Source organism: Vicugna pacos, chromosome 12, assembly GCF_048564905.1.
Source record: "Vicugna pacos chromosome 12, VicPac4, whole genome shotgun sequence".
Classification (NCBI taxonomy): Eukaryota; Metazoa; Chordata; class Mammalia; order Artiodactyla; family Camelidae; genus Vicugna; species Vicugna pacos.
Genome location: NC_132998.1, coordinates 8,022,747 through 8,041,447, shown reverse-complemented (window position 1 = coordinate 8,041,447; position 18,701 = coordinate 8,022,747). Strand labels below are relative to the sequence as shown.

At 40.7% G+C, this 18,701-nt stretch overlaps 1 protein-coding gene across 6 annotated transcripts in view; it reads right to left on the bottom strand.

Annotated features, from left to right (window-relative positions):
* Positions 1 to 18,701, bottom strand: part of LOC102526535 (mitochondrial inner membrane protease ATP23 homolog) — a 272,864-nt gene that overhangs the window by 102,199 nt on the left and 151,964 nt on the right. The window contains exon 1 of one of the 6 annotated variants that reach the window (XM_072972684.1): positions 7,985 to 8,206. The exons of the other annotated variants lie outside the window; for them this stretch is intronic. The gene's annotated coding sequence lies outside the window, so the exon portion shown is untranslated. Of the gene's footprint in view, positions 1 to 7,984; positions 8,207 to 18,701 lie in introns of those variants that run through there. 6 annotated transcript variants of the gene reach the window in all.

The following is an 18,701-nucleotide window of genomic DNA, read 5'->3' as shown; positions in this document are numbered from 1 at the left end:
ATTTAGTTTTTGTGACTCCTTTGTAAGTTTCTGGCTTGTGGTTACCCTTTTTTTGTAAGTCTATTAGCCCATTACTGTATTAAACTGATAGTAACATGATCTCAAACCCATCCTACCGAGAACAAAAAATTTAAAAAAGAAAGAAAAAGTTCTATATTTTCCTGCCTCCCTCTCCCACTCTCATTGACTTGTATGTCTTGTTTTATAATTTTGTGTTTATTTTATTTGTAATTCATGAGTTATCACCTTTCCAGTTGTGAGTTTCTCATTTCTGTAGCATCCTGCTGCTTTTCTATTTAGAGGAGACCTTTCAATATTTCGTTTAGCATGGGTTTAGTGTTGCTAAACTCTTGTAGCTTTTTCTTGTCTGTGAAATTCTTTATGTCTCCTTCTATCCTAAAGGATAGCCTTGCTGGATGCAGTATCCTAGGCTGCATCTTTTTTTCATTCAGGAATTTGAATGTATCTTGCCACTCCCTTCTGGCCTGTAGTGTTTGTGTAGAGAAATCAGCTGAGTGCCTTATGGGGGTTCCCTTGTAACTCACTCTTTGCTTTTCTCTTGCTGCCTTTAGGATCATTTCTTTATCCTTGACTCTGGCTATCTTGATTATGATATGTCTTGGTGTGGGTCTATTTGGGTTCTTCCTGTTTGGGACCCTCTGAGCTTCCTGTACTTGGATATCTGATTCCTTCTTTAAGTTTGGGAAGTTTTCAGTCATGATTTCTTCAGAAACCTTTTCAATCCCCTTTGATCTTTCTTCCCCTTCTGAGACCCCTATTATGCAAAGATTGCCACGCTTTATATTATTCCATAGGTCCGTTATGCTATTTTCATTTGTTTTTATTTGTTTATCTTGTAGCTGTTCTGATTGGTTGCTTTCTATTGTCCTGTCTTCTAGGTCACTAATTTGTTCCTCTGCATTAGCTAGTCTGCTTTGCACAGCCTTTAGATCCATTCTCATCTCTGCCAATGAGTTTACCAATTCTACTTGGCTCTTCTTTATAGCTTCAATTTCATTTTTGACATATTTTATATCTCTAAACACTATCTCTTTTAGTTCCTTCAGTACTTTGATCACTCCTTTTTTGAAATCTTGATCTAGTAGGCTATCGATGTCTATTTCATTGATTGTTCTTTCAGGGGATTTCTCTTGTTCTTTTAATAGGGAATGGTTTCTCTGCTTCTTCATCTTGCTCATACCTCTCTGGCACTGTGGTTTATGGAGTATCAGTTATCTATTGTGGTCCTTAAGGAGTTTATCTATCTAATGCCTAGGTAGAAATAAAACTTAGAAAAAAGAGAGAGAGAGAGAGAGAATTTTAAAAGGGAGAAAAAAAGGTTTGAAAACAGTGTATAATGAATAACAGAAGAGCAAGTTGAAGCAGAATAGCAGTATTGATTTTTAAGTATTAACCTCTCAAACTTTCATTAGTGAAACAGCATTGCAAGAAAAATATATTTTAGTATTATTAATGAGGTCTAAGTTCATTGAATACTTCCATTCCAATTTAGCTTCTCTGAAGTGGTGAGATAATCCAATGCCTACTCGGGCAGAAGAAATAAATAACATAAAAAGTCAAGGGAATCTGGAACATTATGAGGGATGTCACTGCGGAGAGACGGGAGCACAGGTAAGCTTAAGTGGTGGCCATGTAATAATTAGATGGGATGAAGCCATGAGAACTAGTATTCACTGTACATGGAATAGAACGATCATCACCAATCAAGGAGAGACTTCACATATCACATTTAGCAATCCACAGTTCCTTTAAAGCTTTTATTTGAAAAATGCCTCTTTATCTATAGATTCAAAAAACGACATGGCTATGTTTGTATATGTCTAGTCCATGACTTTTAATGTTTCCTGACAAATCAGATTTCCAAGTGTTACTTTAAACTGTAGTAAATCCAATTTATTTATTTATTTATTTATTTATTTATTTATTTATTTATTTATTTATTTCTGCAGAACCTCTTTAACTTGAAAGAGTTCAAGAGAAGTGGCAGAAGTAAGAACTATTAGTTTTGCAATCTTATTGTGCAAACTGAAAACCCCATTCATTGTAGTGTAGAAGCCTCTAAGGGCCTGAGTGGTCTCTACAGTCAGAGAATGAGATATTTGCATTTTTTAATTCAAACATGCTGGGATGCCAGAATGCCTATGCTCATAACCTTAATGAGCAAAAATAAATTTTGGTATCAAATTAGTTTAAAAATATATCTGAGAAGTGAGAAAGCAGGATTTTTCTAAACTACCCTTTCATCAATTTAGTATTTTATATATCCCACAAATACTTATCAGGAATTTTCAACAGTTAAACACAGTCTTAGGCACTGAGGATACAGAGATCACCAAGACTCAGGGATGCTCAACGTAACTGAGAAGATGGTTGGTAAGCATTCAGTTACAAGTCAAATGCAGTGTGCTATGATTTACCCTAGAGAATAAGAGTCCTGTGGTTCACCCTCTTGCTTATTCTGTGATTTCTTTAGGAAGGAATGTCCAGTTGGCAAGGCACAGATGCACGGAGACTGACTGGGAGGTCATCAGTGTCCTACAGGGCTGACCTTCTACCCTGCCTCTTTCTTGCGCGCTGTCTTCTCAGACTTCCTCACCTGCAACTTAACTGTCTTCTGTGTCCTCCCATAATACTTTTCATCTGAAGTATTAGTATTTCCCCAGATCACCTGCCTAGGGGCAACTTTAAGGTGCGAATTAATAGCACAACAGCTAATCTCTACTTTCATCTCCCTACCCCTCTTTCCTTTGGCTGTAAAACGAAGGTAATTTCTAAATGTCTTACACCTGCCAACTTCCTTTTGTTACCAAGTGACTGAGGCGGCTCTCCCTGCCTAACTAGCCCAGAACAGAACGCCAGATGAATCCAGATTGTTGGAAAACTCTACTGAGAAAGTACCTCTGTTATATCTTGTGCCTGAAATAACTTTCTTTCCCACTCTGGTTTCCTTTGCCAGAGAGGATAAAGGCCCTTCACTGTGACTCTGCCACACTCTACAACAAGGACTAATGTATCTGCATAATATATTTTATCTATCTATCTATCTATCTATCTATCTATCTTGATTGCTCTGCTCAACATTCTGGAAGATCTATCTCCAAACTGACATTTCATTTTGCCAGGCCCCATCCTCGGGGTGGATGAAACTTCTCTTCTCAAATTTCAAACCAGAGCAGCTCATTTCCATTAATATTCTTTTTTGGATACAGTTAGTAGAGAACACAAAAGTGATAAGCTCAAACATACAATCTAAATGTAATTATTTTAAAAATTCTATTTCCTAACTGTTTTATCAGATTAAGAAAATTGTAAATCCTTCCAGGACAGGCACTGTTTGTGTATTTCTTTGTGTGGAGTAGTCATTATTGCTGGCTGCATCAGCCTCTGAGTTTATGATCCATGGCCCTCCAGAAGGACTGACAGGCAACGTGGTCCATATCCAGATGTCCTGCTTTACAATGCTAGGCAGAGCAGAGGCAGCTGTGACCATCAGTATCCGTCATACATCCTAATCTGCATTCAACAGTGACTAGAGCTGGAGAGTCTATTTACTCTCTTACATTGTCTATAATATCTTGTGTCAACTACTTGATTTGCTTCATCCGTAGTACAGATGAAATTCCCTGCTATTTTAATTCTCCTGGGTCTTTTTTATAATGCAGAATGTTTCAAAGGCTGACACTCGGGCTTTGTCTCATATCACATTTTTTAACAAAGATACTCGAAGGATGACACCAGGAGAAGTTCTTGGTATCAGTGTATGAAGACAACAATAGTGGGAAAGCAAAGGTATGATCTTAGGTCTTTTTCACTTAAATAATGAGTACAACATTGTTAGGGATAATACAGTCATACCCTGGATTTTATACTTTTAATTACTCAAAATATACAGTTTAAATCAGTGGTTCTAGAGCACAGGGACATGTACTCATAGAGATCTTCGTGCTATTGCAAAGAATACATGCAAAAAATCCATATATATACTGGTTTTTCCCCCTAGGTTGAAGGCATATTAGGTCTTGCACACATGTATATTATATCTTTTAAAGTGTAAAGAGAATTCTTCAGACAAATAAAGGATAAATATAATTAAATGCATTATCCAAATATAGATTATGATAAAAAAGTCATGATTAATGTCTATTGAATTATTTTGCTATGGGAATCTGCAAATGTTTTGATTTTTAAAAGATCTTCAATCTGAAAAATTAGCAATTCTTAACCTAAGAAAATACGCACTCTTATCTTTATAGGTAATGGATGAGACAGAATTAGAATCATTATTTTTTTTTTTACTACCCTCCATTTTTCTGGTTGTTTACTCTCTCTGTTCAGTTATGTAATTTCTATAGTGGACTTTGACCTCATTTCTCCTGTAACATGAGTATAAAATAGTCTTTTCTAAACCACATGTTATTCCATGTCAACATCAAACATTTAAAAATCATCATCATATTTCTTCTGTAACTGATTCTATTATCTAAGCAACCTTTGACTTTTATTTCCAGAGGTTATAGAGAACAGAGATATTTTTGCCAGCTAGCCTGCCAGCCAATCTGGAGCCTCATGTGTCAATTACAGCCTGGTAGATAGCACGTATGGGCTGCTCTCAGAAGCTCAGCTCTAGATGTAACCTCTCTAACAAAGCCTTTTGGCAGTGAACACTCATCCCTCTCCCATAGGTATTGTATAATCTTTGAGATAAAGGCACTGTGAGCTGCCATTTTGAGGAAGATGAATGTCCAGATTTCTTTGCTCAGTCCCAACTAAGGAGGCTGGCTTTATCCAGAAACCCTGTTTGCCTTGAAGCAAGGTGTTAACCTTAAGCACGTAAGCTGCTATCTCTTTTAATTCAGTAAAGTTTTACATCTTTAATTTCTTAAACTCTAAAATTGTTCATCTGTTTCTGCATTGTTTAAACATATTTTGCCTACTTAATTTTTATATTTCTGATTGTATTGTATATTTTATGTCTAATCAGCATAAATTTCCTTCATAATCATTTCTTCATTTTAACTGTTTTTTTCCATTTAACAATTTCTTTGCTCTCAATAATCTTATGTTTACCTTTATTTTATTCATTTTAATTGTGATCAACATGCTAAGCTTTGACTTCTATATATGTAATCTTTTGTATTTTATTTTCCCTGTGATTTAAAAAATATTTTTTACCATTTTAGTTCTCTTTTAATGTCACTTTCTTTTACCTTTATTGTTCAGAGTATTTGTTATTTTAATTTTAGACTCCTCGATTTACTAAATTAATAAATTGTATAATTTGTTAATCTTTTAACTGTTGGTGTGGAGCAATCTGTTTCATTTTTAATTAATTTTATTATTTATTGTTAAGCAGTGCTTCTTGCTTTTTAATTTAAAAATTTTTTCCAGCTTAATGAGATATAACTCATTACACACATCTGTGTTCATTTAAGATGCATTACATGATTTAATTATGTATATAATGTGAAATGATTACCACTAAAGTTTGTTAACACTTCCATTACTTTACATAATTATCATTTGTGTGTGTGTGATAATATTTTAAATCTATTTTTAGCAACTTTCAAGTATACAATACAGTATTTTTAACTATAGTTACCATGCTGTACATTAGATTCCCCTCATTTGTTCTTATAAGTGGTAGTTTATACCCTTTGACAAGCATCTCCTCATTTCCTACATTCCCAGTATCTCCCAGCAACAACCATTCTACTGTCTCTAAGTTCAGCTTTTTTAGATTCTACATGTAAGTGATAACATATAGTATTTGTCTTTATCTGTCTGACTTATTTCACTTGGCATAATGCTCTCAAGGTCCATTCATATTGTCATGAATGGCAGGATCTCCTTCTTTTTTAATAGCTAAATAACATTCCACTATGTGCTGTGTGTGTGTGTGTGTGTGTATGTGTGTATATACATCACATTTTCTTCATCCATTCATCCATAAGCAGATCTTAGGTTGTTTTCAACCCACTAAAATGATAGTAAATACCTTTTAAAATAAAACACTAAAACCACAAGTGCTATGAGAAGATTTCTACCGCACTGTGGGTAATTTTAGGAGACAGAAAGCAAATGCAAAGAGGTGAATGATTTAACAGAATTAAAAATGTTGAGCAACAAGCCAGCAATAGGGAACCTAAGAAGCAACTCAGTTTAGCTGAAGAGTTTCTAAAGGCTCAAGAATTGAAGCACCAGATAGCTCTGGAATTAGGGGTAAACAAGGGACTGAGAAAAAGATTGTTTGAAAGCCTATTCAAGAAACAGACCATTGAATCCCCTCCCAAACATGTACAGAAACTGTTCCTCTCACAACAGGGAAGAGGGGGTGTAGATACAACAATATAAATATACAGCAATGAGTAACTGGATGAGAGTGGGATCAGGCATTTGGCAGAGCTGAGGGCACGTATATTGTGTATGGAATGCATCGTAAAGAGACTCATAAAACAGAAGGTGGGCCCAGGCTTCTTCCTGCATTTAGCAACCAAAATGGTGGCAGCCAGGCATATGCCCTCCAGGTGGGAGACTGGAGGAACTTCCCTAGGGAATCTGACAAAGCCAAGGAGGGGAATAAAAACAGCCTAGAACACTGATATCAGGTATCCACTGAAATAGTCCAGTCACAGCAAAAATAGCAAAGAGGGTAACTGAAAAGCAGCACCAATCTGCAGTTCTTTAGTTCCCCACTCTTCCGTGTGAGCAAATAGCTCTCAGATTGGAGCTAGTCCAGAGGCTCCAGGTAATCATGCTGGAAGATGAAACTACAGATTGCCTAACATGTTTAACATACTGGGGGGTGACTTATAAAATAGGGGGTGGAGAGGGAGAAAGGTCAATGTAGGGGTAACACATCAAAAACTAAGCAAAGGTAATTATTAACTCTGGAGAAAATAAAATGTGTAAGACATCAAGAGTAATTGTTTACACAAATCAGCATACTGCCAACACTGAGTATCAATCTGGCCAAATTTCTGCCAGGATGGGGGTGATTGGAATGTACCTGGGGATGGAGTCGGAGTGGTGTTGAAACTGGTTCATCTCAACCCCCCATAGAGAAACCAATGGAAAATACTCAGATCAAAAACAAGCAACGTAAGCAAGTTATTTAGATAAACAGAAGTAAATACCACAATAACTGACTAAAAGAATCCAAAAGGTTGTCCTCAGTAGCTCTTTATATCTGTGCCCAAATCATTTTTTTTAAATTATCAATCTTGTAAAAATAAAAATGACAACTTAAAAAGGAATGACATAGGGAGAGGGTACTCTTATTTCTGTAAGTAGCCGTCTGTTGCAAAGACTAAAGCTGTGGTTTGGGGGAAATTATCAGAAGGATAAAGAAAACAACAGAAGGCACTAGAATCTCACCACCCAAAGATAATTGCTATTAAAATTTCAGCTGAGATTCAGTGTAATTCCTCCAAGCTGAGCATTTAACCTAGCACATTTCTGTGGCAGCCCAAGATTCAACTAAACAAACCAAGCATGAACTGAGCACCTACTATGTGCTAGGTATTAGGTACTAAGAACATGGAGACAAAGATACACAATCCCTGTTCTTTAACTCTCTCATAGGTCAGACTTACTCTAATAGAGGTAAAAGGAACATGGTATTTTAATTGCCTCGAGAAGTCCCTCTGCTTCATATTAACAAACCAACACTGAATTTATTAAACTTAATCTCTGTAGCTCCAAAAGTTCTAAAAGGAGAAGAAACTTTGCCAAGGCCAGTAACATATCTTCAAAACGAAACACACTACAGCCTAATCAGGAATCTACCAAATTTAATTCTTATTATACATTTGCCACCAGCATGAAACGTCAAGTGCTTACAGCCCTTACTTGGGCTGAGGTAACTAAGGGTGACCGTTATCCTCATTGCGGTTTTCTCACTGGCAAAGCCCATGAACAATTCAGGAAATAAAAACAGAATCTGGATAATAAAATAAAGTCTAACCTTTTTTTTTCGCCCTTTGAGCTTCGTCTTGTTTCACTTGTTCAGAGGGTGTCACAGGCAGAGGCCTTGCAGCCGGCACCTCAGACTAGAGTTTCTAGTGCAAAACACCTGCGTCTGACAGCTCAGCCGGAGGTGGGTCGTGTGGAGAAGTGGGCACACGACCTGCAACTCAAGACGGCGAGGGCAGACTATGCAGAGGACCTGCAATTCAAGACGGCGAGGGCGGACTGTGCACAGACGCCACGCGCGGCCCTTCGCTCCGTGTGCCGCGCGCAGACGCGCCCGGCTTCCGCCACTCAAGATGGCGGCAGCGGGCTGAGTGCAGAGCGGCGGCGCCCCGCCCCGCGGCCCGGAGCTGTGGGCGGGGCCGCTGCGCCCCGCCCACGGGAGCTCCGCCCCTCCCCGCCAGGAGATCACACAGCTTCGCTGCCCTCGGCCTGTCGGGGAGCGCATGCATGCTAGAGGAAAAGCTCCAACCCCTCCACTTTCTGAACCAAACTCAGTCTCGTCTTGTTCGCTCTAAAGACGCTGGGCAGAAGAATCCTTATTGCGCGGACTGACTCAAGAGGGTGGGTAACAGCTTCACTACAAAGCTGGGGCAGGGCAATGACCTGATGACCCCAGGTGGTTTGTTTCTCCCAGCTTTATAATCCTAATAAGAAAATTAAATCCTGCACATTTTAAACCCAAATGTGTCAAGAAAGCCAAAGCTTTGACTTATCCCAATCTGATTGAAGGAAAAAATTAAACAAGGCAAACAGCTGAGAGAATGTTTTCCCTCGAGCTGTTTATTGGGGTTGGACTCCAGCCTCTTGAGTCCACTACTCTGAAGTTGCAATCCTGTGTGAAGAAGGGTGGTGAGCAGCATCCTACATGTCTCTGGAGCTTGACAGCTGGGGTTGAAACCCTGTTCTCCTCTCACTCAATTCTTCATCTGTAGAATGGGAATGTTAATAACAGCAAACTGTTGTTAAGGAAGATTAAATGAGTTAGTGTTTGTAATGTACCTGATGGGTGCATTTCCTGGTTAATGGAAATAAATCCTGTTTGAATGGACTCAAATCAAAGTCTGTGCCCTTTACTACTCACCTAAGATTACAGATTTAAGAGTTAGCGAACCATTTTTTCCATTCTTTATGCTACCTTCTTAACAAGCTGCTGGTTGGCTTTCTTTCCCAACCAATCCGTGAGAAATAAGCTACTCCACAATTATTATTAGATGGCAATATATCTTACTAGATGTTAGACACAGTTTTACTCATTTTGTGCACATCATCTCTTTTAATCTTCACAAGAAGTCATTTTACAGTTAAGAAAACCAAGGCACAGAGAAGTTAAGTTATTTGCCCAATGTTACATAGGTGGTAAGTGCTGGAGCGAGGATTCAGTTCTGGATAAGCTAGCTCCAGGCACCACGTGCTTCACCATGAAAATGGGCAGCCCCTCAGACAGCATGCTGTGTTAGGAATAACATGCAACTTTAAATGCTACTCATCTTCTTTCTGTCTCTGCTATGAACATAAAGTAGTTATTCCCCAAGCCTCAACAAGACTCACCAGTTCCCGATATGATGGCGTCTCCATTCGCCAGTCATCAACTTCTTCCCTAACTGAACTTTCCTTTCCACTTCCATATAAATTAGTTTTATTCCATCGAAAGATCAAAACCTACTGATTCTGAATTCTACATTCACCAGATTCATAGCCAAAGTATAGCAAAGAAAAATCAGCAGGGAGGTAAACTGGACTCCTGCCTCAGGCTGAACCTCACTGGTGGGCTCTGATGCTAAAGGGTCCCTCAGTCAGTTCTGTATTTCTGCTTTGCTGGTCCTTATATCCAGTTCCAGCCGTTACCCAAGAAGATCAAACTCTGGGAAGAGGCTGATTTACAAACCAAGAACCCAGTTTACAGGGGAAGCTATTTCTGGGTATTAAAGCTATGGAGGGCATTATCATAGGACTGATTCTGGGTAAGACCTAGAACACCTGGAGTCTCTATAATTGATCAGAGAATGTTTAGTGATGATAGTTTCAGAACCAAAGGAATGAGATGCTTTTAAAGAATATCTCCAATAAGTTAGTACACTAAGTGAACTTCCCTCTCTCCATCCTAGGACTTTGGGGTCCTGATGAACAGCAGCAGCCCTCAGAGCCAGAGCAGCTTCTCTCCAGGGCAGGGTAGCAGACCATCTGGAATGGCTCTCCTCTTTGGCTGTCTTCTCCTAGGCTCCATGTAACCTGTCACTCCTCTGTCAGAACCCTGCCATACTCTTGTGGCAGCTTCTGTAATGTCTGCATGTAATGTACACAAATCACATTCCAGGCTTGCTTTATTGGGGACTTGTCTCACCCAAATAAAACTCACTAGTTTCTTGTAATGCTTCACAGTGACTCTAGCAAACTATCTCTTGGGTAGGGTTACTTCTAAAGTGACTCACCTCACATTCAGAGAGTGACATTATTTCTAAATTTATTTCCAGATTCTGAGATCATCTCCCCACTTAGCGCCAATTAACTAGGGATTCTACATTTACAAGGGAAGTGATAAGATACGATTGTGGTGGTTTGCAGAAGGGGGGAGAAAAGAAGGAAAGGAGGAATCTGTGGTTGAATTAAACCTGGTTAATTACCAGTGATTGATTGTTTGTTTGTTTGTTTGTTTATTATTCTGACTAAAGGTTTATCATTTTCATATATTTTTCAAAGAATTAAAAGAACACCACGTTGAGAAAAATCATTTTTAAATACTGCAATAATTCTACCCTATATACATTAATACCAATCTCTTAACTCTGAAAACATTCTTTGCGTGTACAATGTAAAAAAATTTTTGACAGTATGTGACTAGAAATCTTCCATTACCATAAAGCTACAAACATGTATGCTTCTAAGAGCAAAGTTAGAAAAGCAAAAATAATCATTATAACAGTGATAAGCATCAAGATGGAACTTTTTTGCACTTAGGGCCTGACTGGTTTTATATAAACATAACTTCTACCAACAAAGGAGCAAAGTGACACCTTATTTGGCAAAAACAAAACAAAATGGATAAAAATATACATACAAAGATCTGGAAACAGTGAAGAATGCCCACTTTAAAGCAATAAAAATCAATCATACTTGTTTTTTAATTAATATGATATTTCCAAAATATATCCATGTCCATATTTCTTCCTCTTTAGTTCACTTTTTACAATTCAGATGGCTCCATCTTTGTTAATGTGCTGTCACACTAGTGTAAATAAACATGCTGAACCCCGGGAGTTTGCCGAAAGGAATCCAAACCATCAGAGCCAGATCCAGTAGTGCAAACAATCTTAGTTGCAACTCATTCCAACTGATGAAACAGATTATCTTCATAATTTTTGAAAACCTTAGCCAGATGAGATACTGTCTGTATGTGATATTGTGTGTGTGTGTGTGTGTACATGTACAAGTTTGCCAGAGCAGTGTGAGAGTGAGCGCGTCCCAGAGAGAAAAAGTGACATACAAACAACTGTACACAATGGCCTGAAAGACATGAGCACCCAGACACTGAATTTCCCCCCAAAACAAATCTGAGGTTGAGTAATGGGGGAATTAAGTGACAGGTTTGGAAAACGAAGCCTAAGGCAGGATGCCTCGCCATAACATTCAAATGACACTGGAGGATGCGAAGCAGCGACAGGGATCAGGGATCGACTCCGGTTGCACTTGGATGGATTCCTGGGTCTGCAGCTTAGGATCCCTGGAACTTCCCCCAAAGGGCACTGCAGGGGCTTCTGACAGTGGCCCTCAACCTCTTCAGTGAGAAAGTCTCAGGGATCTCAGCATCTGAGCCTGGGTATCCCATCCTTCTGGTCTAGTACAGATACCATCCCATCTAGAGACTTGGCCAAAAACCATCTACCAGTGATTATTTATTGAAGTAACTTTAAAACTTTGTACTTATTTTGTTTGCCTTGGTTTAAAAAAAAAGTGTTATCTGTTGTTACAAGAATGACCTTCGAATTTGGGACTTTGAATCAGACAGACCTAGATTTTACAGATTCCAAACAGTTGTCATTTTAATATCTTTAAGATTTGTTTCACTACAGATAGGCAGAATATGAAAATTATTCATATTAGACTATAATCAGAAATGACTCACTGGATCCCATGTGGGTGAGAGTTGTAGGCATCAATCAGATGTGAAAATTAGGGGTCACACGTTCAAATGCAGGGTCAAGGGATTGTGCGAGATCCCCTTATCTGGCAATAGGGACATTAAAAAAGGCTTCTAGTAATGTTTGCCCTCCATCACTGTGAGAAAACTCATCCTAGATGCTGTTGAAATAAACTTCGAGGTCCAAGATGGAGCTGCTCCTGTCAAGGAGGAGGGCAGGGAGTGGGAAGGGTGTACATCAGCAAAGGGAACTTTTCTGTTTCTGTAAATGCTCCTCGTGGCCAGGAACACGGTGAACCCAGTAAGCCACTCCCAAGCACCAGGCCAGCTCAGGAGTCTGTACTCATTTCCTTATCCACTGATTTTTGGGCAAATATGCAACCCCAGCCAAACATGCCCTGTTGCCACGTTGGAACTTGTAATGCTTTGCAAAACTCATTGTTGCCCCAAATCTCTTGAGAATGGTGCTCCACTGCACTCCCCCAATCCATGGATTGTTTCCCCTTGAATAAATGATATTACACTCATTACTAAGTTGTTTTCATTTCATCATTTGACAGCGTCCTCAGCTATAAGTATCCTTACTCCAAGGCTTCAGGGCCACACGCAACCTCAGCAACGCAACCAGGCATTGGCAACTACCTGGAGGAAACAACTTCCTTCTTCCTCCTTAGATGTCCAGGAATATTTAGAATTAAGTATACAGATGGTCAAGTAAATCAAATGCTGAGTTATCACTATTTTGAATTAAATTTGGAAACACTCTATAGCTATCTGGTATTTTTTAGTGGAGGCAAACCTCAGAGATACTGCAGGTTCAAGTTCCAGACCACCACAACATTGCAGATATTGCAGCAAAGCACATCACACAAATTTTGGGGTTTTCCAGTGCATAAAAAAATTATGTTTAACAAAGGAGTAAAGAATATCGAATGGAGAAAAAATAGCCTCTTTCACAACTGGTGTTGGGAAAGCTGGACAGCTGTAGAAAACTCCCTCACATCATACACAAAAATAAGCTCAAAATGCCTTGAAGACTTACACATAAGACAAGACACCATAAATATCCTTGAAGAGAACATAGGAAAAACAGTCTCTGATGTAAATTGTAGCAATGATTTCCTAGGGCACTCTACTGAAGCGATAGAAACAAAAGCAAAAATTAACAAATGGGACCTAATTAAACTTACAAGCTTTTGCACAGCAAAGTAAACCATAAATAAAACAAAAAGATAACATATAGAATGGGAGAAAATATTTGCAAATGTTGTGACTGACAAGAGTTTAATTTCCAAAATACAAAAACAGCTCATACAACTCAATAACAAAAAAACAGACAACTCAATCAAAAAATGGACAGAAGATCTAAAAGAATATTTCTCCAGTGAAGATATACAAATGGCCAATAGGCACATGAAAAAATGCTCAATATCACTAGTTATCAAAGAAATGCAAATTAAAATTACAATGAGGCATCATCTCACACCAGTCAGAATGGCCATCATTTAAAAGTTCACAAATGATAAATGCTGGAGAGGGTGTGGAGAAAAGGGAACCCTCCTACACTGTTGGTGGGAATATAGTTTGGTACAGCCATTATAGAAAACAGTATGGAGATTCCTTAAAAAACTGAAAGCAGACTTACCCTATGATCCAGTAATCCTACTCTTGAGCATATATCTACAGGGAACTCTAATTCAAACAGATACATGCACCCCAGTGTTCAGAGCAGCACTATTTACAATAGCCAAGACATAGGAGCAATTTAAATGTCCATTAACAGATGACTGGATAAAGAAGATGTGGTATATTTATATAATGGAATACTACTCAGCCACAAAAAAGAATAAAAGAATGCCATTTGTGGAAACATGGATGGACCTGGGGATTGTCATTCTAAGTGAAGTAAGCCAGAAAGAAAAAGAAAAATACCATGTGATATCACTCATACGTGAACTCAAAAAAAAAAAAAGGACACTAATGAACTCATCTACAAAACAGAAACAGCCTCCCAAACATAATAAACAATCGTATGGTTACAGGGGGAAAGGGAGTGCAAAGGGATAAACTGGGGAGTTTGAGATTTGCAAATGTTAGCCACTATATATAAAAACAGATTAAAAAAAACAAATTTCTTCCGTATAGCACAGAGAACTATATTCAGTACCTCATAATAACCTTTAATGGAAAATATGAAAATGAATATATGTATACATGTGTATGACTGGAATATTGTGCTGTACACCAGAAACTAACACAATGTAACTGACTATGCCTCAATTTTTTTTTAAAAACAGAGCACATTTTATAACTAGATAATGTCTCTCTCTTATTTACAAGAGTGCCTGGCATGCAGTAAGCACTGTATGTTGGCTATTGTGGTGTACAGTGAGCTGCAAGGGCTGGAATTCTGACCCCGCCATTTGTTAGCTATGTAATTTATGAAAATTACTTAACTTTTTTGAGTCTTGGTTTCCTCCTCTGTAAAACCCACATGGCTTATTGCAGAGATTAAGTAGATTACATATGGAAATCAATAGGCACAGTGCTTGCGACTGAATAGATACCCAACAAATGCTAGTTATTCTGATTTCTATAATTGTATTATCACATCTCTCTCATCATCTCTAGTCTTGCTTCTCTTGTCCCCTCCAATCCAGTTCATTCCAATTCATTCCTCAGTGGCAGCAAAAGTGATCTTCTTTAAAAGTAAGTATCCTCAAAACAACCCTATAGTGACTGCATAATCATTATAGGCTGTCTGGAGCCAGGGCAGAGGGGGAGGATTAACTGCAAACGGCCGCTGGGAACTTCCTGGGATGAGAGAGATGTTCTGTATTTTGACTGCTGGTCTTACAGTGTCTGGTCTTACATCAAGGTCTTTCATCCATGTTGAGTTTAGTTTCGTACATGCTGTCAGAGAATGTTCTAAGTTCAGTCTTTTGTAGGTAGCTGTCCAGTTTTCCCAGCACCACTTATTGAAGAGACCGTCTTTCCTCCGTTGTGTATTCTTGCCTCCTTTGTCATCGATTAATTGACCATACGTGCGTGGGTTTATTTCTGGACTTTCTGTCCTGTTCCATTGATCCGATAAGTCTGTTTTTGTACCAATACCATGCTGTTTTGGTTGTAGGTCTGTAGTATTGTCTGAAGTGTGAGAGGGTTATTGTTCCAGCTTCGTTCTTTTTCTTCAGGAATGCTTTGGTAATTCCGGGTCTTTTGTGATTCCCATGTAAATTTTAGGATGATTTCTTGTAGTTCTGTGAAAAATGTCCTGGGTAATTTGATCAGAATTGCATTAAATCTATAGATTTCTTTGGGCAGTATGGCCATTTTAACATGATTAATTCTTCCAGTGCAAGAACCTGGGATATCTTTCCATTTCTTGAAGTCCTCTTTAATTTCCCTTGCCAGGGTTTTGTAGTTCTCCACATGTCTTTCATTTCCTGGGTCAGATTTATTCGTAAGTGTTGTCTTTTTTTGGATGCAATTTTTAAAGTGTTTATTACTTTCCTGTGAAGAAATGCCCCTGATGTCTCTGTGTGTATGTTGTGTGCTGCTACCTTGACAGGTAGCTCTAGTAGCTTTTGTGTGGAGCATTTAGAGTTTACTATATATAGCATCGTGTCACCCACATATAACACTTTTACCTTTTCTTTTCCAGCTTGGATCCCTTTTATTTCTTTTTCTCATTTAATTGCTATGGCTAGGAACTCCAAAATGATATTGAATAGAAGTGGTGAGAGTGGGCATCCTTGTTTCGTTCCAAATTTTGGCAGAAAGGCTTTCTGCTGTCTTGTAGGGTATTGTGACTGTACGTTTGTCATAATAGCTTTTATTATGTTGAGACATGTTCCCTCTGTACCCACTTTAGCCAGTGCAGCCAGGGGGCTGGGAAGATGGCAGAGGTCGTAGCCCTGGTGGTGGCAGCGTGGGGAGGGGGGCTGTCCTGTGGGAGCCAGTCATTTGCCCCCATCTCCCCCGTGGCCTGGTGGGGTGCGGTCTCTGCTGCCCCGGGTTTGTCTTTAGGTCACATTGCGCCCTAGAGGCCTGTGTGGTCCAGTCAGGGAGCAGCGGGGACGATGCAGGTGTGGCAGCAGTGGAGATGGAACAATGGGGACTGCCCTGTGAGAGCCGGGAGATATGTTCCCACCTTCCCAGCGGCCTGGCCCCAGGTTCACCAGAGGCACATCACCAGGTGGGCCAGCCCCTCCGGAGCCTTGTGCGGTGTGGTCAGGGGGCGGCGGTAGCTGTGGCTGGAGGCGGTGCTGCCCGGTATGAGCCCCTGGATTTGTTTCAGTCTCCCCCGAAACCTGTTTTGGGGGCAGCATCTGCTTCCCTAGGTTTGTAGGACGCATGTCTCCTGGTTAGCTTGCTCCTGGGAGGACTGCGCGGTGAGGTCACGGGTCGAGGGGGCGGGGACGGAGGCAGGTGTAAGGGGCCTGCCTCGGAGGCTATACACTGGTCATCTTGCTCCCATCTTCCCCACAGCTTTCTCTGGTGGTGGCCTCTGCTGCCCCAGGTTCACAGGCTGCTGGGTACAGGTCAGCCTGCTGCTGGGAGGCAGGTGCGGTGCTGTGGGCATGCAGAGGGTGGCAGCAGCGACAGCGGGAAGTGGCAGCAAACCCCTGGGCCCCAAGACTCCCAGGCCCTGATGAATGTGCCTGGTATAATTGCCTCTCCTTGAGTGTGGGCTGGACTCTGAGTACCGAAGATTTCACTTCCGTGATAACCTTATTGGTCAATTGACTTTGCCTTCATGAACAATGACATTAAGGTAGCTAGGCTTGAACTAATTACATATCCTCTTAAAAGAAGTCAGAGAGATTCAAGGAAAAGCAAGGGAAATTCTCCGACTGGCTTTGAAGCAGTAAGCTACTCTGTTGTGAGATGGCCTGGTGGTTAGGACTTGAGGACCGTCTCTAGCTGCTGAGTGGTCCCTGGTAAACAGCCATCAAGAAAGCAATGGAATGGGGACCTCAGTCCTAATAGGATCCCAATTAAAGCCCTTTTATGTGTTATGTCATATGCAGCTATCAAAAAGAGTTAGGTCTAGAATGCTGATCTTAATACTTACCGCTATGTGCCTCTAAGATGCAAAAAAATACATATATGCAAATCAGCTGTTCATTATTCTCTCGTGCTTTTACTGGAAGCCCCCAAAGTGGACATAGTCAAAAGCATTAGTGTGTGATAGAGTTTAATACAATCTGGTAGGGAAGCAAAGGGGGAACCTGGTTTAAAAACAAAAAATCAGCAAAAGATTTTTTTGTTGACAACTGGTAAAATTTAAATATGAACTAATTTTCAGATGATATCAGGGATTTGTTGCTAATTTCCTGGCTGTGATAATGGTATTGTGATTGTCTTGGTGTGTTGGAGATGGTGTTATTCTAAGGAGCTGCATGTTGAAGTATCTGAGTATCCTAATCTCTGCATCCTACTTTCACATGCTGCAGGGAAAAAATATACCCAAGTATAGATGAAGCTAATATAGTAGAATCTTGGAATCTAGATGACTGACCTGATCATGCCCATAGTTAAAATGTTTCCATGTCTTATGCAGGTACCATGAGTAAGTTGACTTTGGCCTTTTAAAATATTGACTTTTACAGTATTTATCACATACCATGAAGAAATGAAAAACAATATATGAATATGCAATGAACTGATTTCATACTTTCAAGGTTTGCTGGGTTTGAAAATTTTCAAAACAAAATTTTTGGAGGAAAAACCACTCAAAAAAACCCAGAAACCTTCACAGTAGCTCCGAGGTACCTGGGATAAAACGAATTGTTGGGCACAACCGCTGACCCTGCACCATCCCCCCTCCTCATCATCCCCCCCTCCTCATTCCGCTTCAACTAAGGCCACGGACACCTCCAGCTTCACACTTCTTGCATCTTCGCCACCACCTACTGCTGGAAACCCCACTAGCTCCGGGTCAGAGGTCACAGAGCTCACCCCGTGGGAGGTTAGGACGTCCCACATCGCAGTGCTCTGTCCTCTCATGTCCACCGGGTAATGCTGGACACCCCCCAGCTCCGGGTCAGAGGTCACCCTGGGGGAGGTCAGGATGCCCCACACCGCAGAGCTCCCGTCCTGTCCTGGGAACCGGGCTCCTGGCGCGGGATCCGGGGTCCTGGACTGCGCACTGGCACGCTGGGGGGGGTCCACGTGTTTGCCAAAAGGAAGTAAACTCAGCTCCGCCCGGTCAAATCGTCGCATTACATGTTTTCTCCAAAATACTCAACCTCTCAGGATTATTTTTGAGAATTCATAATGGGTAGCCTGGTACCGGCGCGGAGCGCCCGCTCTCCCAGAACCAGCGCTCCCGCCACAGCCGCCTGGCCTCCGCGCTGCCTGACGCCGCGGTCCCGCCGGCACCGAACCCAAACTCCGGGACCCCGACTGAGCGCGGTGTCCTTCGGGAGCACCGCCCGGGACCGCCGCCAATCTCTCTCGAGGTCGCCACCGGGACCACCGCGCAGCCCAAAGGACTCGACCTACCCGCTGGGAAAGGGCCGCGCCCCACGCGGTCCCGCCCCTGGGCGCTCCCGCCCCGCCCACTGCC